The sequence below is a fragment of the Panthera pardus genome, unplaced genomic scaffold (assembly GCF_024362965.1).
Source record: "Panthera pardus isolate Hobbes unplaced genomic scaffold, ASM2436296v1 HiC_scaffold_12, whole genome shotgun sequence".
NCBI classification, from domain to species: domain Eukaryota; kingdom Metazoa; phylum Chordata; class Mammalia; order Carnivora; family Felidae; genus Panthera; species Panthera pardus.
Genome location: NW_026526677.1, coordinates 30,876,465 through 30,889,568, shown reverse-complemented (window position 1 = coordinate 30,889,568; position 13,104 = coordinate 30,876,465).

Below are 13,104 nucleotides of genomic sequence, written 5' to 3'. Positions count from 1 at the left end.
GAAAATCTTCAGAAACAGCCACAAAACTAATAAAATGGCAATAAATATATATCAATAATCAGTGTGAATGTAAATGGACTAAATAGTCCAAACAAAAAGCAAAGGAAGACAGAATGGATTAAACAACAACAACAACAACAACAACAACAACAACAACTAGACCTAGATAATTGCTGCTACAAGAGGTTCATTTTAGACCTAAAGACACCTGCAGATTGAAAGTGAGGGGATGGAAAATATTTATCAGGCAAATGAATGTCCAAAGCTGAAGCAGCAAAATTTATATCAGACAAAATAGACGTTAAAACAAAGACTGTAACAAGAGACAAAGAAGGAAACAACATAATAAGAAAGGGGACAATCCAACAAGAAGATATAGCAATTGTAAATATTTATGCACCCAACCAACATGGGAGTACCCAAATACATAAAACAGTTAATAATAAACATAAAGGAACTGTCCACAATAATACAATAATGGTAGGGGACTTTAACACCTCACTTACATCAATAGACAGATCTAACCAGGAAATCAACAAGGAAACAATGGCTTTGAACCATACATTGGACCAGATAGATTTAACAATATATTCAGAACATTCCATTCTAAAACAGCAAAATACACATTCTTTTCAAGTGTACATGGAACATTCTCCAGAATAGATCACATATTAGGCCACAAAACAAGGCTTAGTCAATTCAAAAAGATTGTATTCATGCCATATATCTTTTCTGACCACAACACTATAAAACTAGAAGTCAACCACAAGAAAAAAATCTGGAAAGACCACAAATACATGGAGGTTAAATTACATGCTAAACAATGAATGGGTCAACAGCAAATCAAAGACAAAGTAAAAAAGTACATGGAAACAAATGAAAATGAAAACACAAGAGTCCAAAACCTCTGGGATGCATCAAAAGTGGTTCTGAGAGGGAATTTATAGTAATAGAGGCCTACCTCAAGAAGGAAAGAAAAAAATCTCAAATAAATGACTTAACCTTACACCTAACAGAGCTAAAGAACAAACAAACAACAACAACAACAACAACAACAACAACAACACAATAAATGAAGCCTAAAACCAGAAGAAGAAAGGAAATAATAAGATTAGAGCATAAATAAATGATATAGAAACTCATGAAATAATAAAACATATCAATGAAAACAGGAACTCAATCTATTTTTGTTAAGGTTTATTTATTTTTGACAGAGAGAGTGTGAGTAGGGGTGGGGTGGACAGGGAGGGAGACAGAGGATCCCAAGTAGGCTCTACGCTGACAGTGGCAAGCCCAATGTGGGGCTAGAACTCACAAACTGGGAGAGCACAACCTGAGCCAAAGTCTGATACTCACCCAACTGAGCCACCCAGGTGCCCCAAGGAGCTCATTCTTTGAAAAAGAAATCAATAAAACTGATAAACCTCTAACCAGACATATATTAAAAAAAAGAGGAAGGAATAAAATAAATAAAATCACAAATGACAGGATAAATAACAGCCAACACCATAGAAATACAATTTTAAGAGAATATTATGAAAAACTATATGCCAACAAATTGGATAGAAGAAATGGATAAATTCCTAGAAACATAAACTACCAAAACTAAATCAGGAAAAAAGAGAACACTTGAACAGACTGATAACCAGCAAAGAAATTGAATGAGTAATTAAAAACTTCCCAACACACAAAAGTCCAGGACTAGATGTCTTCACAGGCAAATTCTACCAAACATTTAAAGAAGAATCAATACCTATTCTTCTCAAACTATTCCAAAAAACAAAAACAAAAAACAAAACAGAAAAGGAAGGAAAACTTCTAAATCCATTCTATGAGGCCAGCATTACCCTGATACCAAAACCAGATAAAGACATCACACAAAAAAGAGAACTACAGGCCAGTGTCCCTGATGAACATAGATGCAAAAATCCTCAACAAAGTACTAGCAAACCAAATCCAACAATAATTTTTTTTTAAAAATCATTCACTACTATCACAGGAGATTTATTTCTAAGTTGCAAAGGTAGGTCAATATTCTCTAATCAATCAGCATGATATATCACATCAGTAAGAGAAAGGATAAGAACTATATGATCATTTCAACAGATACAGAAAAAGTATTTGACAAAGTATAACATCCATTCATGAGAAAAACCCTCAACAAAGTAGGTTTAGAAGGAAAACACCTCAACATAATAAAGGCCACTTATGAAAAAACACAGCTAACATCATACGTAATGGAGAAAAACTGAGAAATTTTCCCTTAAGGTCAGGAACAGGACAAGGATGTCCACTCTCACCACTTTTATTCAACATAGTACTGAAAGTCCTAGCCACAGCAATCAGACAACAAAAAGAAATAGAAGGCATCCAAATTAAGGAAGAAGTAAAATTCACTATTTGCAGAGGACATGCTACTTTATATATGAAACCTTAAAGACTCCACCAAAAAATTGTTAGAACTGATAAATGAACTTAGTAAATTTGCAGGATACAAAATCAATGTACAGAAATCTGTTGCATTTCTATATACCAATAATGAAGCAGCAAAAAGAGAAATTAAGAAAACAATCCAATTTACGATGGCACCAAAAAAAATAAGATAACTGGGAATAAACCTAACCAAAGAGGTCCATACTACCCAAAGAAATCTACAGATTCAATATAATCCCTATCAAAATACCAACAGCATTTTTTACAAAACTAGAACAAGAATCCTAAAATTTGTATGGAACAACAAAATATTCTGAATAGCCAAAGCAATCTTCAAAAAGAAAAGCAAAGCTTGGGGGCCGCCTGGATGGTGCAGTCGGTTAAGTGTTGGACTTCAGCTTAGGTAATGATCTCACAGTTCGTGGGTTTGAGCCCCACGTCAGGCTCTGTGGTGACAGCTCAGAGCCTGGAGCCTGCTTCAGATTCTGTGTCTCCCTCTCTGTCTGCCCCTCCCCCTCTTGTGTGCTCACACATGTGTCCTCTTTCTCTCTCGCTGTCTCTCAAAATTAAACATTAAAAAATTTTTTTAAACAGAAAAGAAAAGCTGGAGGCATCACAATTCCAGACTTCAAGTTATATTACAAAGCTGAAGTAATCAAAACAGGATGGCACTGGCACAAAAACAGACACACAGATCAATGAAACAGAATAGAAAATCCAGAATAAACCCTTAATTATATGTTCAATTTATCTTCAACAGAGCAGGAAAGAATATGGAATGGGAAAAAGTCTCTTCAACAAATGGTATTGGTAAAACTGGTCAGCAACATGGAATGAAAGAGAGAGAGAGAGAGGGGGAGAGAGGGAGGGGGGGAGGGAGGAAGGAAGGCAGGAAAGAAGGAAGGAAAAAAAGGGAGGAAGGGAGCAGGGAAGGAGGAAACTGGACACTTCCTTACACCATACACAAAATTAAACTCAAAATGGGTTAAAGACCTAAATGTGAAATCTGAAAACATAAAAGTCCTAGAAAAGAGCACAGGCAGTAATTTCTCTGACATCGGCCATGGCAACTTTTTCTAGATACATCCCCTGATGCAAGGGAAACAAAAGCAAAAATAAACTACTGGGACTACATCAAAATAAAACCTGCACAGCGAAGGAAACAATAAAAATAAACTTGAAAGGCAATCTATGGAATGGGAGAAGATATTTGCAAATGACATATCTGATAAAGGATTAGTATCCAAAATAAATAAAGAACTTCTAAAACTCAACGCCCAAAACCAAATAGTCCAATTAAAAAATGGGCAAAAGACATGAACAGATATTTCTCCAAAGACATACACATGGTCAACAGACACATGAAAAGATGCTCATTATCACTCATCTTCAGGGAAATACAATGTGATATCATCTCAAACCTGTAAGAATGGCTAAAATCAACAACCTAATTAATAACAAATGTTGGTGAAGATGCAGAGAAAAAGTAACCCTCTTGCATTGTTGGTGGGAATGCAAACTGGTGCAGCCACTGTGGAAAACAGTATGGAGTTTCCTTAAAAAGTCAAAAATAGAATTACCTTATGATCCAGCAATCAGACTACTGGGTATTCACCCAAAGAATACAAAAAAAAAAAAAAACAAAACCCAAAAACAAAAAAAAAAACCACTAATTCAAAGGGATACTTGCACCCCTGTTTATAGCAGCATCATTTAGAATGGCCAAGATATGGAAGCAGCTCACTGTCCATAGATCAATGAGTGGATAAAGAGGAAGTGATACACACATACACACTGGAATATTATTCAGCTATTAAAAAGAATGAAATCTTTCCATTTACAAAAACATGGATGCTTAGCATTATGGATGTTAAGCAAAATAAGTCAGGGAAAGACAAATACCATATGATTTCACTAAATGTGGAATTTAAGAAACAAAACAAAGGAGCAAAGGGGGAAAAGAGAGAGAGAGAGAGAAACCAAAAACAGACTCTTAATTATAGACAACAAACTGATGGTTACCAGAAGGGTGGTGGGTGGGGGGATGGGTTAAATAGGTGATGGGAATTAAGGAATGTACTTGTTGTGATGAGCACCAGCTGGTGTACAAAAGTGTTGAATCACTATATTGTACACCTAAAACTAATAAACACTGTATGTTAAGTAACTGGAATTTAAATAAAAACTAAAAAATTAAAAATCAATAAAATAGACATTATCCAGTTATTCTCTTAAAAAAAAAAAAGGAAGCCTATCCTGTCACATGCTACAACATGAACGTTGAAGACATTATACAAAATGAAATAAGCCAGTCACAAAAAGACAAATACCTTATGATACTTCTTATAGGAAATATCTAAAATAATAAAATTCACAGAGAGAAAATAGAATGGTGGTTTCTGGGGGGCTGAAGGGAGGAGACATGGGGAGTTAATGGGTATTTGGTACAAAGTTTCAGTTTTACAAGATGAAAAAGTTCTGGAGACCTGTTGCACACTACTGAACTGTAAGCCTAAAAATGGATAAGATGGTAAATTTTATGTTATGAGGTTTTTCCCACAGCAAAAATAAAGTGTTAAAAAAACAAGAAAAATGTAGTTTTTCTTTTCCTATACCTTCAAAAACAGCCATTTGCTTTTCTGAGTGTTTAACCAACTTCTGGGTTCTCTGAGAGCTAGATGCAGAGGGAAGTACTCCAGCAGGGTATGGGTTTAAGTCTTAATTCCAAAACACATTACCTATGAGACTTTGGAGATATTACTTCAGCTTTGAGCCTCATTTTTCTCACTATAAAATTAGCATAATAGTTGTAAAGAGTCTAATACAGTAACTAGTAAATACAAATGATAATTTTTTTTCCTTTTCTTGCATATAGGATTAAATATATTTATAATTACCTGTCCCACTCTCAGCTCCTGCTAATTAGACATTAACCAAATCAATCTAATCCTTGAACATAGTTGACGGGACCAGGTCAACTGACCTTAAAGGAGGCGCATCCATAAACTGATTTAATTCAATTCAAACATTTATTACCTGAAAATCTAAATAATAAGAGGACAAAATTCCAGTAAAAGAAAGAAGGTGGACCTAAAAGATCAGCATATAGAGTTAAACTGATAGCTACACAGTCATAGATAGAATAAATAACAAAAGCCCATTAAAAGAGAAGAGGAAAAGGATTGAAAAGAAAGGAATCAGTAGACTAATTGTATCTGTTTGTTGTAGCTGCTGTAACAAATTACCACAAGCTTCTCAGGTGAATCAACCCAGGACCAGGCTAGGGGCTTCTGTAGAGCTATCCTCCCCTGTGGGCCCACTGGCCCCTCAAGCCTGTAGAACCCCCACCCTGGGGTACTGCTTGCCAATCTCTCCCAGGAAGACTCAACCCTTTCTTTTGTCCTGGGGATGCTGGCTAGGCCGTCCTTGCTGACACAGGCATCCCAATCAGGTGCCACCCCACTCTCCTTCTCCATTCAGCCGCTGGCCTTGGTAACTTCTGCCCCTGCATCCACTCTCTAACTGAGCTTTGCATTATCCACCAATCCAGGCAGACAGTGGGTAGAGACAATAGCCTCTGGCTGCCCTGGCTCTGTGAAGGCAGAACTCCAACTTGACCATAAGTACGGTCTCTGTGGCACTTGCCACCAATAAAGGCAAATTCAACCTTATCAAAAAAAGTATTGTAAGTTCAGTGACTTAAAGCAACACAGATTGATTTATCTTACAATACTATTTAGTATCTTATAATTCTAGAGGTCAGAAGTCCAAAATGGGTCTCACTGTGTTGAAATCATGGTGTTGGTAGAGCTGCATTCCTTCTGGAAGCTGGAAGCTTCCTTTTCCAGATTCTGTGAGGCCACCTGCATTCCTTGGCTTGTGGCCCCCTTCCAGGTATAGGATCACTCCAACCTCTGCTTCCATCACCATAATTTCTCTTCTTCTGTTGTCACATGGTCTCCCCTATTATGTCCCTATTATGACCCTCATGCATCTCCCTTTTGTAAGGACCCAGATGATTACATTGGACCTATCCAGATCATACAGGATAGTCTTCCCATCTCAAGATCCTCAATCAAACGTCCAGAGTCCTTTCTCATGTAAGGGAATGTAGCTGGCTAAGAGAATTAGGATGTGGACCATTGGGGTGGGTGGGGTGGCCTGTTAGCCTACCATGGTAACCATTCAGCCTTAGAGATCACTTCCAACCCTGACTTCATACTGCTGCTTACTGCAGTTTCATGGGACAAAAATAATGCCTCTTCCTGGGCACATAGTTTCTCAATCTCTTTGCAGTTGGGTTGGGGTCAAGAGAACGACTCAGACTAACAGGATGTATTTAGAAGGGAAGTAAGCACTATTTTCTCAACGTGTGGTCTGCAAGACAGCAGCAGCAGCATCACACTGAAGCTTGTTAGAAATGCAGAACTCCAGGCTCCACCTGCAACCTCCTGAGTCAGAATCCTCCTTTTAGCAAGATCCTGGATGATTCTACTGCACATTAAAGTTCAGGAAGAACTCATCAGACCACTTCCAACCCCTAGCACTTAGAAATGTCGTGCAACACCCAATCCTGCAGCTGTCTCTTCCTCTACTGCAGTGACCTCAGGGACCAAGAACTCCAGGTAGCAAAGTCACAACACAGAGGCCACCCAACCCACAAGAGACTGTGACAACAAGCAAAAAATAAACTTCTGAGTCAAGGCACCAAGACTTTGGAAACTGCTTGTTGTAGCAGCTACTGTTAATTACTCTGGTTTTCAGTAAGACATTTATCTGAGTTAGCTTGTGCAGATTCCCGTTTCTCTTGATCAAAAAAGCTTTGCCCGCAATGGTGATTCTCAAGCAAGTGTGTATCAGGATCACCTGGAGGACTTCTGAAAATACATGCTGCTTGGCTTCATCTCCTAAAGGTCCTGATTTAGTAGCTCAAGGGTGAGGCACAACAATTTGTCTTTCTAACCAGTTCCCAGATGAGACTGATGCTGCTGGCCCTGAGACCACATTTTGAGAACTGTTGGTTTACAATTTCACTGTTAGTTGCTCTCTATCACTATACAACTCAACTCAGAAAACATAGACCAGGAGTCTGCACACTATAGGCAACAAGCCAAATCTGACCCACTGCTGGTTTTCACACATAAAGTTTTATTGGAACTTGGGAACCTAACTACACCTATTGATTTATGTACGATCTGTGGCTGCTTCCTCACTACAAAGGCAGAGTTGAATCACTGCAGAAGATATGCCCTGCTGCTCTGGACTGAATGTTTGTGGATTAGTTTAGGGCTTACCCACTGGTGAGTTGGCACATATTAGTCCCTATATAAATTCATTTGGTGGAACCTAAACCCCAAAATGATGATATTAGGAGGCAGAGCATTTGCTTAGTGCTCAGATCATGAGGGTGGGATTATGAATGTTATTAGCGCTTTTACAAAAGGGACCCCAAAGAGCTCCCTTCCCTTGTCTGCCATGTGAAGATGCAGTGATAAGATAGTCATCCATGAACCAAGAAGCAAGTTCTCAACAGAAACTGAAGCTATAAAGTTAATTTATTTATTGTGAGAGAGATAGAAAAAGAGAGAGAGAGAGAGAGAGAGAGAGAGAGAGAGAGATCGAGCAGGGGGAGGAGCAGAGAACAAGAATCCCAAGCAGGCTCTGCACTGTCAGCATGGAGCCTGACGTGAGGCTCCCACTCACAAACTGTGAGATCATGACCTGAGCAGAAGCCAAGAGCCAGTTGCTTAACTGACTGAGTCTCCCAGGCATCCCAACAACGACTGAATCTTCCAAAGCCTTGGTCTTAGGCTTCTAGCCTGCGGAACTTTGAGAAATAAATTTCTGTTGTTTATAAGCTACTTAGTCTGTCATAGTTTGTTACAGCAGCACAAATGTACTAAGATATACACGAAACCGAAAGTATTTACTATCTGGCTATTTACAAAAAAAAATGTGCCAACCCCTGATAGAGACTACAATAAAGTTTTCCTTATAATACCCTACAAAACACTGAATAGAGAATACAGAATACTAACCTGCTTGAGGATATTCATTGATTATTCTCTATTTCCACTATGCCCTTTTCCACTTTGGCAACAACCACAAGAAAATTATTTGAGAACTGGTATTTACTATTACTATTATGTCCCTAGTAAGAGCCACTTGTTATCAAGCACAAATCTCTCCAGTATGGAACTGGAAATATTCTGGGGAAGCAATAAAGATTTTCAAAGAACTTCATGTGTGAAAGCTGGGGTTGTGCTAGCATACCTGATTACAGAGGCAGAAGGGGACAAAAAGCAGGCAGTTTCCAATGCTATGAACACACTCTTAATGACCTTATGACCTTTGTGCTTATGTTACAAATCCAAATGGGCTTTTATGACTTTCATCATGCTGGGGTCAACTTATTTTATTAAAATTAAGCTGCCTGTCATCTTCCAGAATGGTACACAAGACTATAATATATGCTCTCCACCCACTTCAAAAGCCCTATGACCCATTTTTTTTATCCTTAAATATGCCAACCCACACAAAAGCACTGTCTTTTTTTTTTTAAACTACTCTTTCAGGTTTTGCCTTTTAAAACAGTAGTGTCTGCAGAAATGTCACATCAAAAGAAATTGCTCAAAGGAAGAAGTACTTAACTGAAACTGCTTTTATTAGTATATTGGAGGAAATTTGCTGGTCTGAGAAAGGAAAGAAGGACTGATACTGAATAAAAACACAGTGTTGCCAAAAAGGGAGATTTTTTTTCTATAAAAAACTCACCTTATATTTTAAAATCTAAATCAGAAGATTCTCTATGGACCATAGCTAGTTTTTTTTTTTTTTTTTTTTTGAATAATAACCCTTTCCTAGTCTCCCCAGAATTCTGATGCATAAACGAAGCTTAGGGCTAATCCATTAGGCTGGTAGGCTGGCACATCCACTGGTCTCCATAGGAAGTCACAGTCTCTGCTGCACAGTTGTCAACTATGTCAAGCCTCCACATGACCCGGTGGAGCTACTCACACCAGAACTCTTAGTAGGCACCGAGCTCTCAATTTTCTCTGGGCTTTGCACTCTCATCCTTTTGAAAAATGTTAAGTCCTCTGTTTTGATGAATCCTCATTCAACCACTTATGATTCACCATATGCTCAGATTTTGATGGCCATTACCCCCTTCCCCTTCCAACCATCTCAAGGAGAACCCTAACTCCCACAAGTGTCCCTAATTCTTTAGGAGGTTTGCAAGAAGATGCTTCCATGCCCATAAACCAGTTATCCAACCCCATTATTTACCCAGGGTCTGCCCTGTTTCCTCTCATGCTGTGGCTTTCCCTGTCTAGGATTTGAGAGTAGTCCCCACTGCAGATGAATGCCAGTCATATGATGCCAAAGTTCATGCCATGGATGTTGCTGAAAGTGCTAAAATGGGGAAGAGGGATACTGGTTTTCCTGTTGAGGTAGGAGAATGTTCTTCTTCTCTAACCCTATGCCATACTTTGTCACTTGGGCTCCAAAGAAAACATTTCTTTCATCTTCCCGGAGCAAGTCCCCAAAGAAGAATACATACATCTTTCTCTGACAACATGCAACAGTTCTTCCTCAGGTTAGTCTAAATCTAGTCAATTGAAAATATATTTCCCCCAAGTTCACATTTAACCAACAGGGCATTTTCCTTCCAATCAGTGCCCCAGTAATGCCTCCACAAACATGTCCATTTAATTAGAGATGTTTAGATTTATATAACCCCTTCTATCACCTACAGCACTGGGCAGACATAAAGGTGAGTAAATATATTAGAAAACATCTTGGGGCGCCTGGGTGGCTCAGTCGGTTGAGCGTCCGACTTCAGCTCAGGTCACGATCTCACGGTCCGTGAGTTCAAGCCCCGCGTCGGGCTCTGGGCTGATGGCTCAGAGCCTGGAGCCTGCTTCCGATTCTGTGTCTCCCTCTCTCTCTGCCCCTCCCCCGTTCATGCTCTGTCTCTCTCTGTCTCAAAAATAAATAAATGTTAAAAAAAATTAAAAAAAAGAAAACATCTTATTAGTCTCTTAGGAATACCCACAGAGAGACACCTAAGTATCTCTCCACTTTTCCTGATCACTTTCATCCATACTGAATCAACCTCAGATGAACACCTGGGCATCTTCTCTCTCCTGATTTCCCTCTAGCTTCTCTTTTCTACCCTCTTGCTCCTGGCCTGCTGGTGTCCATGTTCTCTCCTAGATCAAGGCCATGCACACCTTTCTTTCTCACTCCTCTATAGTTGTAGCTTGGTTTTTCAAATATTTCACAGCTGACCATCTGTAGTCAAAAATCCCTTCCTCATCTCTAGTAACATCACGTCAATGCACTGTATCAAAATATCCCCCTTACTACCAGTGCAGAAAATGAAAAAAACAGCGTAAAGGAAACACAAATCCATCACATCACATGCATTTTTGTCTAACTAAAAGTTTCTCCACCAAAGATGATTAAAATCTTCATATTTTAGAAGACAAAAACAAGCAGTTTTTTAAATGGCAATTTCCCCATTTTGATGTTCCAAGGTATTAGAGCCAAGAATCATTCTTGGGGTCATCTCAAGGTATCACAGGCTTTCCCTACTCTCCAGACTCTATAAAACCTAGTTATCCTATGTATTTGACCTAAGAATTGGAGCTCTACCCTGAGATAATGGCTGTGAGACTATACATATTAGTTCAATTCATTCAGCTTCAAGTAATAGAGACCCAAAATAATAGTGACCTAAACAACATAGAAATTGTTTTCCTCTTCATGCAAAATTCTAAAATTATGCAGATTGAGTCTGGACTGGAAGCTCTACTCTGAAAAGTCCTCCGCACCTCATGTGCTCCCCAGGTCACTGTACCACCAGCTCTACAGTGTAGCCTTCACCCTCCTAGCCCAGAATGACATATCCATATTACAAGGAACAGGATGAAGGAAGAATGAAAAAGAAGAAAAAGGGGCATAAAGTTGCTTGCTACCTGTCTCCTGAAGTTCCTGAAAGCTGTCACACAACATTTTAATCACATCTTTTCAAACATAACCATTCCTGGCTGCAAGGGAGGTGGGTACATTTTACTCTTTCTTCCAGGCAACCATATGCCCACCTAAAAAATCTACTGCTATGGGAGAATGGAGAAAGAATGGATATCAGGAAACAACTAGCAATGTCTGTCACTCGGGCTCCTCAACTCACTATCTTTTTCTGGGCTAATAATAAATTCTGGAGTCACCTAAAATAGAATGCTTTAAATTCCATATTCTTAAAAAAGTTGAAGTAGAAGTCAAAATTCTGGCATTTGATGTAACTGTCGGGAAGTCACTCAGTGGTTTAACTCTCTGCCTTACTCGATTGGGAATACACTGAGATGATTAAGGTGAAAGAAATTTTTGAAATATGACATAAATAACTCTTGAAGCAAAATAGAATTAGAGCAATAAATTCTCTTTTGTCTCCTTTAAACATATGTCTCTCATTCAAATTATCTCCATTATCCTTTTAGGTCTCTTAATAAAATGTGGCAGATTTATTTGCATACAGCAAAAGACCAGAAACAAAGGTATGTGGTCTGATACTAGGTGATTCGGATAGGGTCACTGGTCTATCAGAGAAAGAAAAGGAAATTCTCTAGAAATTGCCAAGATTTATGAAGTATCACACTATCAACATGGTCTCCCCAACCTACTTCCTATATTTAATTATTATTAGATACAGGATTAGATCTTCATAACAGAAGTTATTGTTTTTCAAGCAAAATTCTAATAATTACAGTTCTAGCAACTGTGTTTTGCAGAGAAAGCTATCCTGGCCATTTAGGGCAAGCAGAACAGCTAAAAAAACAGCTTTTATAACTTTCTGGAGTGTTTAGTTTTGCTACCGCTATTATTGCTTCTTCTGTGGTTTGTTGAAAAGCACTAGAAAGATGGAATGATTGGAAATCACCTAGTGATTCTAAACTGCTTTAAGGAAGGGAATGAATCAAAGGGAGTCTTGGTAAAAGTAACTTGTATTGATGCTATGTTTTGCCATGCTCTGCTGGAGGAAGAAAGAGAACACAGAGTGAGCAAAAGGTGTGGTGAGGATTGAAAGCTTTGGAAACGCAGAGGGTGATTCTGAAAATCATATTAGAACAGATTCCAGGCTTTGAATGTATTTTTCTTCCTCTCCTTGTGGTTTGGAATCCTATAGTGTCAAGCAGACTACTAACATGCCCTCCAGGGAACCTGGTAGAGGCCTCTTAGTCAGAATAGGCTGGGTAATGGTGCAGTAACAAAAGAACCTCAAATTCGCAATGACTTAACACAATAAAGGTTAACTGCTTTCCTATACTACATATCTAACATGAGTCACAGGCGACTGTGCTCTACACATTCACCCAAGGACACAGGCTGTCAGAGTCTCTTCTAACTTACAGCTGCACCACCTGGAAGATGAAGACTCTGCAGTACCCACAGAAAGAAGAGAGCATCAGAAGTCATGCAAGAGATTTCTACTGGCTCAGCCCAAAAGAATAGCAGGGACTCTGGAGTCTTCTTGCATGGTCTGGAGTTGAAGCTCTGCCACTTACTTACTGTGACATTGGGCATCCTAATGCACTGCTCTGACCCTCATTTCTTTATTTACAATGTACAGATATTAGTAATATGTACTTCAGAAGGCTTTTGGGAACA